Raw genomic sequence first — 17,808 nt, 5'->3', positions numbered from 1 at the left:
GTCTCTGGCTGAGCAACAAGGATGTCTAGGTCAACTATCAAGGAAATCCCTTTATGGTGGGGCTCATACTGTGGATGGAATGGCCTATCACCATGCTTAGTGTCAAGCACATGCTGAGGGGGGCATGGCCTGGGAACTGCTCCTCTAGATCTTCTTGGCTGCTGAAGTGGTCCCTTGAAGGCCGTTTACAGCCACATACAGTTTAGTGACTATGAGGCCTCTCTAATTTATGCTGAAAGGCAGACAGGACCCCACCAGGGCTAATAATAGGAGGATGCACAAAGATTACTTGAAGTTTAGCTGTAACAGAGGCCCACACCCTATGATATGGTTGGTATTTGACTGTGTGGCCTCAGAAGAGAGTGTATGGTCAGCTTTTCCAAGAGGAATTAATCTACCAGTGAGAGGAGGGATGGGGAAGCAGTGGCCAACAGGGAAAACAGAATGAGTTAGAGCTTCAGTTCTGAGACCTGAATCTACCTGTGGAAAATCAGAACTGTGAGTAATCAGAGTGGTGTTGATTTCATTGTTTTGGAGGACCTGTCAGGTAGTTTTATGCCCTGTCTAGCAGTGTGAGAATGAGTAATTTAAGTGTATTCCTGATAGCAGAGTACCAACCCGATCTCCCTGGCCATTGTGGACAAAAATGTAAAGTGTTGTAAACACTGCTTTGATAAACTGTGCTAATAGATTGGTCTGAACAGTTCTGTAAAGTTGCTCCCATTGACATAGCTTCAATAAAAAGGTACATAGGATCTTTTAAGACCCTCATTTTCCAACACAGCTCACTGCCCCGTCCCCAGTGCTTTATAACTTAGCTTGTGCTGCCCAGCAAAATTGTAATGCACCCCACCAAGGTATAGTGCTTAGTTTCAAGTGGGCTGATGAATTAGCCTTTATTAAGAAAAGTTTAAAGGTTTAGCCACGCCCCATTTTGAAGCTTTATATCCCCAGTGCCTTGTTCTTACCAGACTGAATTGCAGAAACTTCTCTGTAAACAGGATGAAACAATAGTAGCAAAGGTATGATTCCCCACCACAGTGAATAGGGACCTCAAAGCCTATTACCATTTAAATGATGGCATTGTTAAACAGAGTAGTTTTAAGATTAAATCGTTAACTAGATTAAGAAAAAAACATGCTATTTGTTGAGTTGTTGTTTTGCCTTTAGCAACCAAAATACAATAATGTTCCATTTTCTTTTTGACTTGCACTAAGTGCAGTTGCAAAGTTGCTTACAGTTGTATATTCGGCGAGTACTCACAAAACGGGTTTAAAACGAGAGACTAACAGGATGTGACATACCCTCTTTCTCCAGAACAGTGCATGAAACATCCCTGTTCTAATTTTTTTTTAAAAAGTACTTGATCTTAATAATTCAATGGCTGTTTCAAAAAAAGGTACTGTTTGAATTCAACGTGAAAGTTTTAAGAAAGTTACAGGATTATTCTTCCTTTATCTGATTCATAATTACCTCAGTGAACTTTTGCTTATCAGTGCTGACAAGATGTCTTAAAACCAGTCTGACAACTTTTTCATAACACCATGTGCTAGAGGGCCTTGAGGAAACAGTTTTGAAACAATACAAGCACAGAACCTGAACACCAAAACTGAACACTTTGAACGAGAAGAATGTTCATTAAATACATTTCCCCGATTTTGTTAGTGTTCAAACAAAAGTCAGGTGTTTAGTAACCTCCCTTCCAAGGAGATGCTTCATAAAGTGCTCAAAGGATTTGCAAGTACATGCTGGAGTTAAAACCTCTGTTATACAACTTTTCAAAACTTTAGCCTTGAATTTACTAGATCCCATTTTAAAAAGCCTTGTAAAAGTATTAGCTGCTCTCCTAGCTCTTCTGATCTTAAGATACTGTATTTTAGACAACACCCAAATGAGAAGCTGTGCAGTGACTGAACTCTGGGATTTGTAGGGATTTTTGTTTTGTTTTCATTTAATCAGAAACAGTCATTATAGTACAGTCGTATTTTCTCAGAATTCCTGTTAACTAACTAATTTAAGGGAAATTTGGTTTCATCCCCCAAGGCTATGCTGTTCTGCAAGCCCACAAAGCAATGAAAAGAATTACAGTCAGATCTACAAATCTACACGTTTTAAAGGGACTCAGAGTACATCTCCAAACCACCTGACAGTGTTTGCTTTGGGGTCTGGTTAGGGATGCCGAGCCCTGGCCCAGACCTTTTCAAAGAGTGCTGGCCCCCTATTGTTCCAGACTCCTTTCCTCACAATTTTCTTTTTGTTAACACCCTGACTTTCAAAATGCTTGGTGACTTGAGTTTAAGCCACTGGGAGATGAGAACACCCAGCACTTCCTTCAGCAACAAACAAAATGAAGATCACTGTGTCATATTAGAAATAGAGAAGAGGGTGCTGATTTAGTTGAAAGCATTGCAGACCTGACCAAGAATAAGAGACCATCAGAAGTTTTACTAAGGCAATCTGGCTCAACAGACCTGTGTGTTTTTTCTTTTTTGTTTTGTTTTCCACCCTGAGTATCTTAATCTCCCTTTCCTGGTTTTTTTCCCCCTTATCTTCCTTAATTCCCTGCTTCTCCAGCAGAATGAAAATGTAAGAAAAAGCAAGCTGAGTGAAAACTAATAATTGGTTTCTTTATTATAAAAACACAGGGCCAAACTCTGGCAATTAGACCTAATATGAGCCAGCTAGATTGTTTGCACCTGGAGGTGGTGAGGTAGGAATCCCCACCCATTGCCTGGCCACAGTGCTTCAGGAGCTACTTGCTGAATGCTGCTGCAGTCTTACTGGTGCACCTGTGCCTCATTTCTTGGCAGGCTGTAACTCAGGGGTGGGCACTACGATGGCAGTGGTTTGCTAAGGAAGTTTAGCCTCTGGCAGGCTACCGCCACTATATTTACTTGTGCATCCACAGATACGGGCAATTGCAGCTCCTGTTGGCGGCAGATTGCTGTTCCTGTTGTTGGTTTGGGGGTAACTTTTTTTTTTTAATTAAACCAACATACCAATAAAAACCCTAACTTAAAAGGCTGTGCAGTTACCCTGGTATAAAAGCACCTTACACCAGTGTAACAGCATTCATGCTGGGGCTTCTGTTGGTATAACTACAGGCTTATCCACATGTTAAGATGGGGGTGAGATTCACCGCTTAAGGGGACACATTCACAATAGCTCTTATTGAGCCAGTGCACTAAAAGTACACTGTAGCTGAAGTGGTGTGAGGGGCTGGCTGCCCTAATTATATGCTGCATCTTGGAGGGGTACATTCTCGAGTAGCAAGCCCCTCCTGCCACTTACTCCACCACAGCTATGCTCTGGGACCTGAACAGCATTTCAAAGAATGCTACTACTATGGAGGTCCTGCCCTCTTCCTGTATTTGTAAATCCAGTTCACATGTGCATGCCTACCTTGACATCCAGGTTGCTTCAGGAGAACCTCACTGTGAACATGTGGGGAAAGTCTGGGGGCTGTGTGCAGGGGGCACCAGGAGGCTCAGGGCAGGGGAAAGGGGTGCAGGAGGCTCAGGGTGGGGGGGAGTTTTGGGGGAGTGTCTCAGGGCAGAGGGTGGAGAGTGCAGGAGGCTTGGAGTAGGGTGTGAGGAGTGCTGGAGTCAAGGCAGGGGTGGGGTTTGTGGAGGGGCTCAGGGTAGGTGTTGCAGGCTTAGTTCAGGGATGGGAGTGCATCAGGTTCAAAGGAGCTGGGTGTGATGGGAAATGCAGGTGTCAAGGCTGGTGGCAGGAGGGAGAGTATGCAGGGGAGCCCTGGGACCAGGTAACCTTACTAGGCCACAAGGGAGCTGCCAACCATCTGTGTGGGGGCACTGCTCCATGGAAACCGGCAGTAGGGTGAGAGACCCCCTTGGATTGTTTCCAGGGGCTGCTGGCAAGAGTGTGTGCTAGGGATAGCACATAACCTGCCTGGTGCCTCACCTGGCTGCACACATCTGTTCCCCACTGCCAGCCTGCAGCAGCAGAAGCCCAGTGGGGAGAGCACATTGCAAGCTGCATCCCAGGAGGCTCTAAGAAGCATACCCCACTGGCTCTTTAAATAGTGTGCCCCAATCAGCTTTTGCAGAAGCATCACACTAGGGCACACTCCCTTACTGTTACCTCTCGTTATTAGGCACACAAATACACATGATAAAAAAGAGGGAACACCACTTTTGTAAATGGAAATTAGGCCTCACCAAAATGTTAGAATTCTTTGAGAGGTCAACAAATGTGAATATAAGTATACTGTCCTGGGACTTTCCAAAAGCCTTTGACAAAGGCTCTTAAGCAAAGCAGGCAGACATGGGATAAGCAGGAAGGTCCTCCAATGAGTCAACAACTGGTTAAAAGGTAAATAAAAGAGTAGATATAAATGGGTAGTTGAGAAAACCAAAAGTGTATCTGGGCTCAAAGAAGAATTAGGTAAATTCATGAATGGCTATTTGTCAAGGTGATCAGGGTTGTAACCACATGCACCTGGGCATTCTTAAACCTCCCACTGCCAGAAATTGAGTCTAGATGAGGTGGGGTGGATCACTTGATAATTGCATGGTTCTGTTCATTCCATCTGAAGCATCTAACACAAACCATTATTGGTAGACAGGATCCTGGAATAGGTGGACCTTGATTTAACCCAGTATGGCCATTTTTATGCTCTTGTAAAAAGACAACAGTTGCCTTTCTGTGTTGACCCTCTGTGGTTGGCAGTGTGGCGGGAGGAGGGGCTGTCTATGGATGAGATGTTACTAACATAGTGCACTTACATCATTCAATGGGGAGATTTTTTGATGGGATCCTGGAACAGACCCAGTAAGTTTTAAGTTAATAATTTGTAGACTTTTCTGTTATTCAGCAGCATTCAGCTAATACTTTGCTAATGTAGGATTTCTTTGTAAACTGTTTGCAGGTCACTCATGAGAGTGTGATACCTGGTATGTTTTCTATCAAGTCTTTTTAACATTCTTTCTCTGATTGTCGTTTTTAATTTAATTATGTAACATGAACTAACCATGTTCTCTCTCTCCTGTGAAATATAATTGGGAAAAATTATTAATCAAATACATACTTTAAAATGGTGTTTTAAAAATATTTTTCTATGTATTCTCTAAACTTGCATCATTCTTCTTTTATGAGTTGCACAAACCATCTCATCAGATTGCTTGTATCTTTAAAAGCCTTTTCTTCATTGTTTATGCTACTCTTTACATCCTGGCTTAAGCACATTGGCCTCTCTAACCCTTCCCCACCATTTACGTTTAACCGTGAGGAATTTAATGTGTTTTCTTTGTAATTGTTTCTCAAATATTTCCCTGTTTTCTGCAGCAGATTTCACAAGCTATCTACTATTCTAAACAAAATTCTTCATGGCATTATCACATTTAATCAAAGTCAGCCTTCCTAGAATTACACATAGGTAATTTTATTACTAACATTTGTCATTTAAAAAGTCTAAGACAGCAATAATCAAATCTCTTATTTCAGGGTATCAGCTAATCGCCGCAGGGGTCTGGAACGACTTTTCCCTCCATATTTACAAGCAGTTGTGCAATTCATTATATGAATTAAGACAGGAATTTTCACGTTTTGATGACCATAGTTAAGCCTCTAGTTCTCATTTGGGTGTATGAATACGTGACTTGATTTTCAGGAGTACTTAGCACTCGCTGAAATAATGCAAGTGTTCAACAGTTCTGCAAATCAGGACACATTTTAGGTGTGTTTAAAAATAGGGAGTTATGCTACCAGTACGTAAACTGGGAAAATTTTGCCCTACTTTTTTTCTTTTCTAACAGACCCTAAAGCATTAGAGAGACAGTCCACTACCAGAACCACAGGGTCATCTAACTTGATGGACCAATTCTTTAGACTGCTGTGCCAAATTCTGCATGTGTGCTTTCTCCAATAAATTATGCCATTTGGTTAGTTTGATTAAGACCCATGGTTTCTAAACTCCACATGGTTTGTCTTTCCTTATTCATCAGACTTGGTTCATTTCCTAGTATTCCAGAATTGTAACCTTTTAAATTTTGGGGAGAAAATTATCAATTCACAATTCATGACGTGAATTGTATCATTATATTGTGCTGTACTGGTCCCCAAAGATATGTTAAGACCTCTTAATTTTGTGCAGTTCTGTCACACAGAACTGTCCTGAGATGACCAGGATGGGTGACAGCTATAAACCTTTTTGGACATTATTGATATATACACAAAGATAATTTTATAAAGTTTTTTTTTACTGTATTATCAGAGTTACTAGCTGAATCATTATAGGCTTCAAGGATCAAAGTTCTAGCCTAAAATAATATAGTAAACCCTCAATTTAATGGACCCCAATTTAACAGCCTTCAGAAATAATGGGAGATGTCCACCAGCCCCACCCTCCAAATAAATGATGGTGACTTACTGGACCTGCCAGGGCTGGAGGAACAAAGAGCCTGCCACCAAGTTCTCTCTCCTGAGCCCACTGCATTCCTCCAAGGTCTCGGATGTAGCGCTCCCTTGTGCATCTTGTAAGGTGCCTCCACTCCTGCAGATTCGGATTTAACAGACTTTCCACATTAACGGACACCCCTTCCCCACTATTAGTCCATTAAATCAAGGTTTTACTGGAATGATGATGAAAAAGAATGGGGGGAAAAAAGACAAATTGCTATGTGTTTCCAAGTTTATAAGGAAAAATGGTTTGATTTTTACATTGTAGTTTGAGAAATCATATGTGGCTGTGTAATTAAGGACCTTGGATCCAATTTACCACTGAGTCTGAACTAGTCTTGTATACTGAGCAGGGAAGTGGCCACAGATCCAGCCAATTGTAATACAAGTTAGAGACATTACCTTTCGCTACTCTTTGTGTATTAAGTTCTGCATTATTTCCCAGCGATGGCCATCTTTTAATATCCTACGTCTAGAAAGTATGTGACTCCAATTCAGCGGTCTCTGCGCATGTGCATGCTACATCCACTTCAGCTGCCCAGCTGTGTCATCCGCAGTGTAGGTGCATCATGCATGAAGCCAAACGTTTTTTTTCCATTGCTGTAGGTATTCCACCTCTTTGAGAAGCAGCTGCTTGGTTGACAGAAGAATGTAACCTAGCCACCATTTAAACTACAGCTTGCACCAGGAGTTAGGTTGAGCCCATTACCGTGCCCAGGGAGTGAAATTTTTCACAGTCCTGAGCAACACAGCTAGGTTGATCTAATTTATACATGCAGACCAAGCCCCTCCTGCCTGCATATGCTTCTGTCATCTGTGTACAAGTAATTTTGCTTTTCTCATTTTCGTTTTATCTTCTTACCTGTTGTTGTCATCACTAGCCTAAAAACTAGCCAAGTAATCCTGTCTAAGGGTAGTTACATAGTCACATTGCTTATTCAGATGCACTGAAATATTTCATAGCTTTCCTCACCTACATTATCTGTGCTTCACAATTGTCCTGTCTCAAACGACCACTTGTGTCTGACTAGTACTGACAGGCTAACACACGATCCTGCTGTAGCTCACAGTTATAGGCAATGTACTCTTATTTCATTCTGTTAAGCTTCATTAGGTAATTTTTTTTCCTAATTATGTGGGACTAACAACAGCAGCATTAGTCAGGCTACACTAGTGCAAGTAAGAACTACATCAATTCCCTCTGTATAGTTCTATCAGTCATTCTCAATCGACGCCCGAAACATCATTTGTAAGACTTCCCTAAGGAAAGAAATCACAATCTGGGTGAATTGTGTTAAAATGTGTGGTGGATCTGTGGGTTGGTTTTGCAAACAGCCTTTTTACTGAAGCAAGCTATGCTTTGAAAACAATATGCTGGAGTCCACATGGGTCTTTTGAAGTAAATCAACCCCAATTACAGGAAAAGCCACAACTCCAATTTTCGCATCACTTAGCAAACTATAGATGACCAAAAACTGTATTACATATCACTATGATGTATGGCATCACCAGAGTAAATACCATAACAAGACTAAATGTGAACAAAACAGTAAAAGAACAGACAGCAAAAGAACAGACGAATGTACATTGCATCTCTTTGCTGCTTGTTCTGCATTTTCTTGCTGTATTCACTATTTCTGTTTTCAAAGTTTACAGGCTGTAGGCATCCTTCAGCAGGTGGTTTTTCAGCATAACTGTCCAATAGGGACTAGGATGAATTCATCAGATTAATTTTCATTTGTGTTCTACATCAGGTTTTGCATCCAGGTCTCCAGAGGTAAAAGTTATAATCCATGGTACCATCAGGCTCATTAACAATCCCATTCTCCCTAGTTGTTGCGCATTGCCACCTCAGTTTCATTTTTTTCACAACATATAATAGGCATAATAGCTAGTGACTTTTTGATTTTATATTTTATTTATAATACCTCCATAGGACTATAATAACAACAATGGAGACCTCTCTGTCGCTAAAAATTATTCTAAGGTTAATCTTCAACCACACATGACAGAAATCATGTCATTAGAATCATTAATCAAGATTTCATGGTTCCACTCTTTGAGAAGGGAGGGGGAAATAACAAATAAAATGGCCAAAACAAACTGAGTATGTTTGTCAACAAAATTTTCGTGAAAAAATTTAAAATTTTCATCTCATTCAGTATGACCTGGTTGAGATTGTCACAAACCAGTAAAGGAGCCACAAAGGTGTATTTATCAGATCATAAAAGATCTAAAAGAATTTTTTTAAAGTGCTAGGATTTGACTTTGAGATATTAATCGTGAATTATTTATTCCTTAAATCCTTAAGTAGACTGATTCCAAGGTGGTGGTTTGAGCAGAAGACTCCAGTTCGTGCTCCATTATTTGAAAATATTAGGGTTACCATATTTAACCTTTCAAAAAAAAAAAGGACATCCCTGAGAAGGAGTACATCTGTACCAGTATCTACCATTGTATTAATGTACTAGATATACTATAACACATTAATACAACATTAATTGGTAAATACTGATGCAGATACACTCCCTGGTGGGGGGGGTCCTCTTGCTTATATGGTAACCCCAAAAATGCATGTTGAGTTCAAATTTCCATCTCTCTAATTGCACGTCATGTAGCATGCCACAGACCTTATCACTTATGTGCATTTGGTAGCTACTTTCTAATTTTGTTTCAGACAGAGTATCTTTTGACCAAAGAAGTAAATGGAAAAAAATGAACAATCAGTATGCTTTAGATTCTGATTGAGAAGATCACATAGCTTCCCAGGGAGAAGTCTTTTCCCCTGAGAAAGGAGTTGGAGAGATGAGGGAGCAGACTAAATTTTCTATTCCACATTATTTCAAGCAGGGGATTTTTTAGTACTTGAGTCATTTTTAAATTTAAAGTTTTCTTTCCTTGAAGGCATTAGATTGTTAAAATCAGAGTTCTAGAAACAGTCTGTGGACTCTGGGGACCAATTTGCCTGTACTGTAAATCGACACAACTTGAAAGTGTGGTGAAGCTCTCTTCATTGTCTGGCTCTCCTGTTAGCAGCAGGCCTCACCCTGGGTAGTTGCTTTCCCTTTGCCATCATTCCTGGAGGTTCCTTTTCTACCCTCTCTCATGTTTTGTCTATGCCACCAAAAGAGTGGCAGTACGTTTTCCTTCATAGGTGCTTCTGCATGCCTCAATTTTCCTGTGAAAAGCAGCAGTGTAAACAGCATGTTGAGGGCAGGAGAAGGTGAAACCTGCTTATGAGAGGAAGGTGGATGGAAGTAGTCTGTCTGCAGAAGTGCTAACAAACTGCATTTATGCTCCTTGACTTTTAGCAACGTGGCCATGTTGCTACAAGCTGTGTAGTGGCCACAAACCCTTAGGGTCCTCTTGCCCCAAATACTGCTAGCTGCTATCCCTCCCCCGACTTTCACATTCCAATCACTAGCTCTCCTTGAAGACTGCTGCCCTGCTTTCTCATTCTCTTCCCTAGAGGCTTCCTATCTGCTGTAATGTTTGCCTTCCCTGGTCGCCTGACTTCCCTTTCTCCACTGCTGTTATGGCTGGTGGCCTTTATTTTTTGTTCTTTAATCTTTCCTCCTTCATAGCTCCATTTCAGCCTGCTCCCTCCACTGCTTCTGTTGGGTGAACTAGCTGTCCTTCCCACATTTCTAGCTGTTCACTTAGGATATGTCTAGGTGGTGATTAGGTACCTATGGCTGGCCTATGCCAGCTGACTCAGGCTAAGGGGCTGTTTAACTGAGATGTAGACATTTGAGGTTGGGCTGCAGACTCAGCTCTGGGACGCTCCCACCTTGTACAGTCTTATAGCCCAGGCTCCAGGCCAAACTTGAATATCTACACTGCAATTAACAGCTTCCCTGGTCAAGCCCTGTGAACCCAGTTCAGCTAGCATGGGCAATTGCAATGCAAACATACTCTCAGAGCCCTGAAGTATAGCTAGCTGTGACATGAAGTTAAGAAAAGAGAAATATAGGCCACAAAAATCAGGGCAAGTGTCCTAATGTTGAGATCAGTCAGACTCTGAACCAGTCTTCACCAGAAGTGGCTGAAGGTCCATAACGGAGATCCTTTAAACCGAACAATGCTACTTTGAAAACTTTGTTAGGAAATTTGTTGTGTCTAAAGGGACAATGCCAGGTTTGCTTTTCTTATTAGCAAAGGTGTTGATTATTAAAACAGTTTTTATTTTAAAATTTATTAAAATCCTATTCTAAAACACTATATAATTTGCCCAGCTATCACTTTGGCCCATCTTTATCATTTTATCTGGGACACAACGTCCAATAGATACTCCACAGATCAAGGTACTCCAGAAAAGACTCAGGACTATTATCTCATTAGTCACCGTTTCCTTAGTCCATATATACACTGCACCCATGGCTGTTTTCTGATCTCTTTGTTTCCGCTAGTTCTTCACATGGTTAGCTATTGTATGCTTAGGGCTAGACACCTGGCCAAATTCTGTTCAAGGTAGAACCTAAAGTATAGAGGTGGGGGAAAGAAGACTCTGTGCTGCTTTTACTCTTTCCCAAAGTTGGACTATTTCAATCCCTCGTACATTAAAGCAGCCTCAGAGCTGCTTTAACTTGCACCTAGCTCCAACAGGCCCAAAGGGGTTGCTGTGGCAACCAGGGATTGTTGGAAACAACAGTACTTGGACCACACTCCAGTATACCCTCCAGGTTCTGTGTTATGAGCAGATAAATACCACAAGTTCAGAAACATTGTGTGAGTACTGCTAGAGGATTCCCTACACAAGAAGAGGAATCCTCCACTGGCAAGAGAGATGATTTTGAGTCTGTTTTGCAGAGCTGAAATGGCTCAAAAGGGACTTAGTGAGCCTAAGGATATGATCTTGAAAAGTAGATGATTTTTTTTTTTAATTTTATGTTATGACTAAAATACCATATGTTGATAACCTGCACATGATTTCCTGCTAATACTTTGCCCACTAAATGGAGGCAGTGTGGCCTAATGGATAAAGCTTGAACTGGCTTAGAAGTAACTATACCCAACTCTGCCACTGGTTTGCTGAGTAACCTCCGGCAAGTCGCTTTGTGCCTCAGTTTTCCCCACTGTAAAATGTGGATAACGATACTTCCTTTGAAAAGTGCTTTGAGACTTGAAAAGTGCTACATAAGACCTAAGCGTTGTTATTTAAATAGTATTGTTTGTATAACTCTAGGTTTCTCTTACTGAAATTAAAGCTTAATTTAAAAAAAAAAATTTTTCTAACAGAATAATTAGTTTTTCACCATGTATACTTAGATTACTTTTTGTATTGTTACCATCTTGGACAATGAACACAGGCTAGTTGATTTTGCTTTTGTTTCTAGTCAGTATAACTTAGACTAGAATGATGCCGCTAAGAAAAAAAACAGAGTGCATGTTTATTTGTTTTGGTTTTTAAACTAGACTTTCCTTTACATTTCAATCAAGTCTAGGAAGCATTTCTCTTGGTCTTAAATTTTAAATTTAAAAAAAGCTTATTTCTGCAACCCCTGTGGCTGGATTCTCTGAGTTGGGTACAGTTACTTCCAGGCCAAGCCTACCTTTATGTTGTGTAACTATGCAAGCTGCCCTATGTATGTTGGTGGGGTGGCAGAAAGGAGCAGGATAGAACCCAGCCCCAGTACTTCAAGTCTTCTGCTGGCATTAACTCAGTTATCAGAAGCTAAAGTATGGCTCCCCCTGCTCTGATTTCCACAGAGCCTAAGGCCAGGTGGCCAAGAATCACTGGCTGTGACTATTAGGTTGCAGATTGGAAGAATTGTAAAGTCAGGGCCAAAATTCTGGACCAATTTTGACTCATCACTTTCCATTTATCGTAACACAAGAGTTCAAGCTGATGTGAGGAATGATTTATTAAGAAGTGATATGACTCATAGTGGTATGTTAAGGTGGAAAATACTAATATTTATGTGGTGATTTCCAAGTTTTGTGGCTTAAGTGGAGAATGCTGATAATATCTAATCAGAATAAAACTTCTGAGTTACTAGATAACACTTATCTTCTTGGAGCAAATACTCATTTCAAGTCTCTTTGCTTCAAGACATCACAGCATCATTTAACTGTGCCCTTTATACAGTTACACATCCTGTTTTTCTGCTCTCCTTGAGTAACTTGAATCAGTGTCTCTGATATTTAAACTGAGGGTGGGGCAAAGTTGTTCTTCCACTAAGATTGGATCAACTGGCTCTCACATCACCAACAGTAGCTGTGCTCCAGATGCTTTTTATCAAATTATTAACACATGAATGCCTGTGATAGACTTAAAAACAGTTGTTTATATATCTGTAATATAGTTCATGGCATCTAATGTTGCTTTGTGGAACCATGAATGTACATCGTGCCTTACAGATATGGGGTACAGCAAAGGTGGGGAACCTTTTTTTGGTTGGGGGACACTGACCCATAGAAAATCAGCCAGGGGGGTCACGCAACAAAAAAAAAACAAAAAAACACCAACCAACCAAAACCCCACTCACCTCAGGGCACCCAGGTCACACACTCCAGCCCTGTGGTGAGGATGCTGAGTCTTGGGGCTCTCCCCCCACCAGCACGGAGACTTGGTACAGGCCAGATCAAAGTAAACAATGGGCAGAATCTGACCTGCGGGCCATAGGTTCCCACCCCTGGGGTAAAGACGTGGTTCCTTCCTCTGAAAACTTTCCAGTCTCTGATGTTATGATTTTAGAAAAGTAGACTTGAACTATGTGCACTTTAGGGATGCTAACGATTAACCAGTTAATCACAGGAAGGGGACTGCTGCAGCCCCGCAGTGGCCAAAGCAGCACCAGTTCATGGTGGCCCCAGGAGTGAGGGTGGGCCCCAGCTTAAGCCTTCCTGTCTACATCATGTCCGGTCCAGGCCCATGCAGAGGGTGGCTGCTCTGGGTGCACCATGCACCAGAGCACCCTCCACCTACAGTGGTACCAGAGGCAGAGATGCTCCAGCCTAGCCAGAGCAGCCCCAGTGTCCCATAGGCATCAGGTGCTCCAGCCCAGCTGACCCCCTCTTCAATCAGTTAATTGGTTAAACCTAGCATTTAATTGGTTAACTTATTAAATGGGATTTTACCTCTCTAGCGTACTTTTGGGAAAACTAACATTTGAAAATGTAATTGGCAGGAATGGTAGTCAGGGAAGGAGGACAAACTTATGGGAGATGGGAGTGAGGAACAGAACAAAAGTAATATGTCTATTTAAGATGTGTCCAGTAACTTTTTTGGAAAGACAATAATCCCTCCATGAGATTGACTCTTTATTTTTATATACCCACACTAATACACACAGTCAGCCTTTTCCCCGGAGTCCACATGTCTGGTCCAAAATAAGAGTTTTTTCATTTTGTGGTTTTTTTTTTCAGGTGCCGGGGAGAAGGGTGGAGAACATGAGGTAAAATGAGAGCTTGAAAAAGTAAACTATTATAATTTTTCAGTTTTTGATAACTCAAAATCCGGTCTAATCTCCCCACAAGAAACCTTCCATCTTTCAGGATAGAATTGAATAAAATACAGCAGAGTTTTTATAGAGAGGTGGTACAAGTTTGCATATGAGACTACCAGAGAGGTACGGGTCTCATGAGGTATGCAGAGGTTGTACTCTCAGGCCAGACCTGCACTGGGCCTTAAAATCAAGTGTAGATATGCTATTCCAGCAATGGCAATTGCATAACTGAAATCAATTTTTCTACACTCTGCTTACCTGACCTGAGGGAGGTCAATGGCAAAATTCTCCTGTCAACCTCCCACATCCCCTGCAAGATTGAGGGGTACAGAAGTCATCTGTTGACCCCGATAGTTTGATTTCACACATCCCCACCAGACACGCAAAATCAAACCCTGGAAGATTGACCCTTGCTGGATTGATCTTCTTGGTAGTGAAGACATACCCTCAGTATCAAATGAGATTTTCCACAAAAGAGTTGGCATCAATGTAATTAAACCAGTTTAACTAAACCTGCGTAAATATTGAATAGCGAGAGATAGCCATGTTAGTCTGTATTCTGTCCAAACAAAAAAGCAGTCATGTAGCACTTCAAAGACAAACAGAATAATGTATTAGGTGATGAGCTTCTGTGGGAGTGAGTCTGTCCCATGAAAGCTCATCACCTAATAAATTATTCTGTTAGTCTTTGTGCTACATGACTGCTTTTCTGTGTAAATGTGTGCATCAGCAAGGCCCTAGATTAAAAACTGCATGCAGACAAGGCCAGACTATTTGTAGTACAAGAGTTTATAAATTGATTTAAATCAACCCCAATGTGGTTACAATTAAATTTATATAGTTGCTTATATGGGTAGAGAATATTTTGATAAGTAGACAAATTATACATACATAAGATGCTTTTATACCAGTGTAATTGCATCCAAATTAGGGAACTGCACCAATTGAATTATATTGGGTTTATAATCTGACACAATTAAATTAGTGGAATCCCTACTATACTATAGAGCTCTGCGTAGGCGAGCCCTTTTGGCCAAGGACCATATGTAAATGTACAGTGATGGAAACTCCGTTTACTGTGAAATGAAGAAGACATCAGCCATGGAATCTCAGTCCTCCTAATTGAAGTCTGCCTCAATCTGCATAGAGCAATAGCTGGGAGATGTGTGAACTGTTCTCATTCATCTCAATGAAGTGATAATTTAGATGCCAAACTGTGATTATTTAAATGCCTACAATTAATTATTTCACTGCAAATCAAAGCACGTGTAACAGAAGGTAGATGGCAACTTGTTATTGTTTCCAAATAATCAAACCAAGCAGAGGGGAGTACAACATCTGATCTCCCCTAAAGTGGAACCCTATGAAGCAGATTATGCAAGACTGTATTTTGAACCATTTCATGTGGGTGTCCTCTCATTTTGGCATCACAGCTCTGTGGAGCTTGTTTTGTGGGCTGGGCTTAGATTAGAAGAACGTACTTATCGCAGACAAGTGTTCTGCCACAGCTAGACTGTGCATTCGATGGGGGGGGGATGATGGTGCAGAGCTTAAGAAGTTCAGGTCACTTTAACACTGGTTTTCTGTGATTTCCTGTGTTGGTTTTGATCAAATATGAACCTTCCTTTAGAATTCTCATACCATCCATTTTTTGCACATAATGAACTAATATATTCTGAGAGTCCCTGAATGTTACTTACTGATCTGCAAGCTCTCTTAACTCTGCCTTAAAGTCTGAAATAATCATCTCGCATCTGATGACGCAGGTCTTTGCCCACAAAAGCTTATGCTCCAAAATATCTGTTAGTCTGTAAGGTGCCACAGGACTTCTTGTTGTTCTCGAAGATTGAAACTAACACAGCTACCTCTCTGATAAGTGAAATAATAATGCTTACCATGTATGCACTTTTATATTTTCATAACATTGCACAACATTTAACTTATTAAAGTATCAGTTGTGTACAGAAACCACTGTCCCAACTGTAACAAAGATTTTATTGTCATTTTGGGATTATGATTACGTGATTGAGTTTCACTTTTCTACATTTATGAGGCTGCCGGAACTCTTTCATAGAATTGCCCTTGTTTTATTTAGAATATGGGGGAATGATTCATTATTCATCATGTAATATATGCTTAATTTTGAAGCACACAATAGACTCGTTTACACATGCTCGAGCCACAATTTTAAATATCTTTGTAAGAGAGAATGGTAGAATAGAGCTTTATATATTACTGATATCTTACAAGTAAAGGGCTGCTTGTCAGATTTAATCACTGACTTAACATAAATTTTGGCTTACCTTTCCTTCTGAAATGTTCTCTTTGTGAAAGTACTTCAGCTATTAATAAACTGATGCAAACACTTTGTCTTCATTCTAACTCTTGAATTCTAAAAAGCTTTTAATACTTCTTTTCAAATACTGCTTGTGTCCATTGAATAATTTCTAGCAAAAGCAGAATTAAAAAAAGCAGTCAAGTAGCACTTTAAAGACAAAATAATTCATTAGGTGATGAGCTTTCATGGGACAGACCCACTTCTTCAGATCATAGCCATACCAAAAGCAGTATTTGTTCTCTTAATTAAAATACTTCAAAGACATCACTTTACTTAAGAAATGTAATAAATAAACATCTCCTAGAAGAGCGAACTGATTCCTCATCTACCTCTGGTGGCACATGCTAGAAATATTCTTAATTTTTCTTTTCTTTTTTCCCCCATGAACTGCCACATTTTTCAGTTGAGATTCCAGGACAGAGGACTGCCACGTGTTTTTGTTTGTTTATTCCTATGATTAATCCCATAACTGCCAGCTCTTCCTGGCTTTTCTGGGAAATCCCTATAATTTATTTAGAAATATACTTCTACATCACCCTTTAATCTGCTAAAATCTGTTACACTTTCATTTTTAAAACCATGAAGATGGCCACAACATTCCCAGTACAGTGCAAGCACTTTTTGAATATTTGATAGGCTTGGTTTCGCATGACAATTTATGTATGCAATTTTCTGAATCTTACCTTTGGCCAAACATATCCTCTGTTTTGTGGTTGCTTTTCTTGTTGTTGCTCACTAATTAATTTGTTAGAGTATGACTGATTCTAGCAAGAAGTCAGGCGCTCAAAGTTTATAACATTCAAACTTTGCAATAGATACAGTTTTGCTCCTTACATACATGCGATGATGAATTCTGGAACGTAGTTATTTCACCTTGGTGTGGAAGAGGAAATGTATCCAATTTTGAATTTGGAAAAACCCTATTAGCAATAGGATGTACATTCTTCTTTAATGGTGTAATGATAGGCCAGGCCAGTTTAGTTCCTAAAAAGAACACTGAAGAACTGCATATCAAACACACACAAAAGCCCCCAGGTTTACAAAGTGCTACAAATGAAAACAAAACAAAACAAAACAAAAACACTACTTTTTGCTGTTTACAAGAAGCTCTTTCACCTCTCACCTATTTTTATAGTGATGTCTACAGAATCCATCCGTGAACACTTTAAAAAGCCCCAAACAGTATGTCTGCGGGATGCAAGTCAGCTGCAGGCAGCCTAGGGCACCCCGTGCCTATGCTTGGAAGTGTACTAATGCTTGGAATGCTGCACCATCAGCAGCAGGCTTAAGGGCAACATGGGCTTCTTTCTTTCCCAGTGATTAGACGGCCGGGCTGAATGCGTGGCACCTGGCTGACAATGGATTAAGCCGCTAGAGACACACGCACACACATGCAGAGAGAGCCTTTCAGTGAAGATACTACACCGTCTGCATCCCTGGCGCTTTATCAGACACCAGCACTCAACCGCTCTGCGCAGCAGCAGCGTTTCCTCCTTACCACTGGATCTCTGTAATGGAGGGGAGCAGCAGCCGGATGGTACATTACTAGCGAGATCCTTTCTAGGCTGGTAGCTCCCCTTCAACACACATACACCGTGCACC

Source organism: Carettochelys insculpta, chromosome 2 (assembly GCF_033958435.1).
Source record: "Carettochelys insculpta isolate YL-2023 chromosome 2, ASM3395843v1, whole genome shotgun sequence".
Taxonomy (NCBI): domain Eukaryota; kingdom Metazoa; phylum Chordata; order Testudines; family Carettochelyidae; genus Carettochelys; species Carettochelys insculpta.
Note: the sequence above shows the minus strand (reverse complement) of the source record.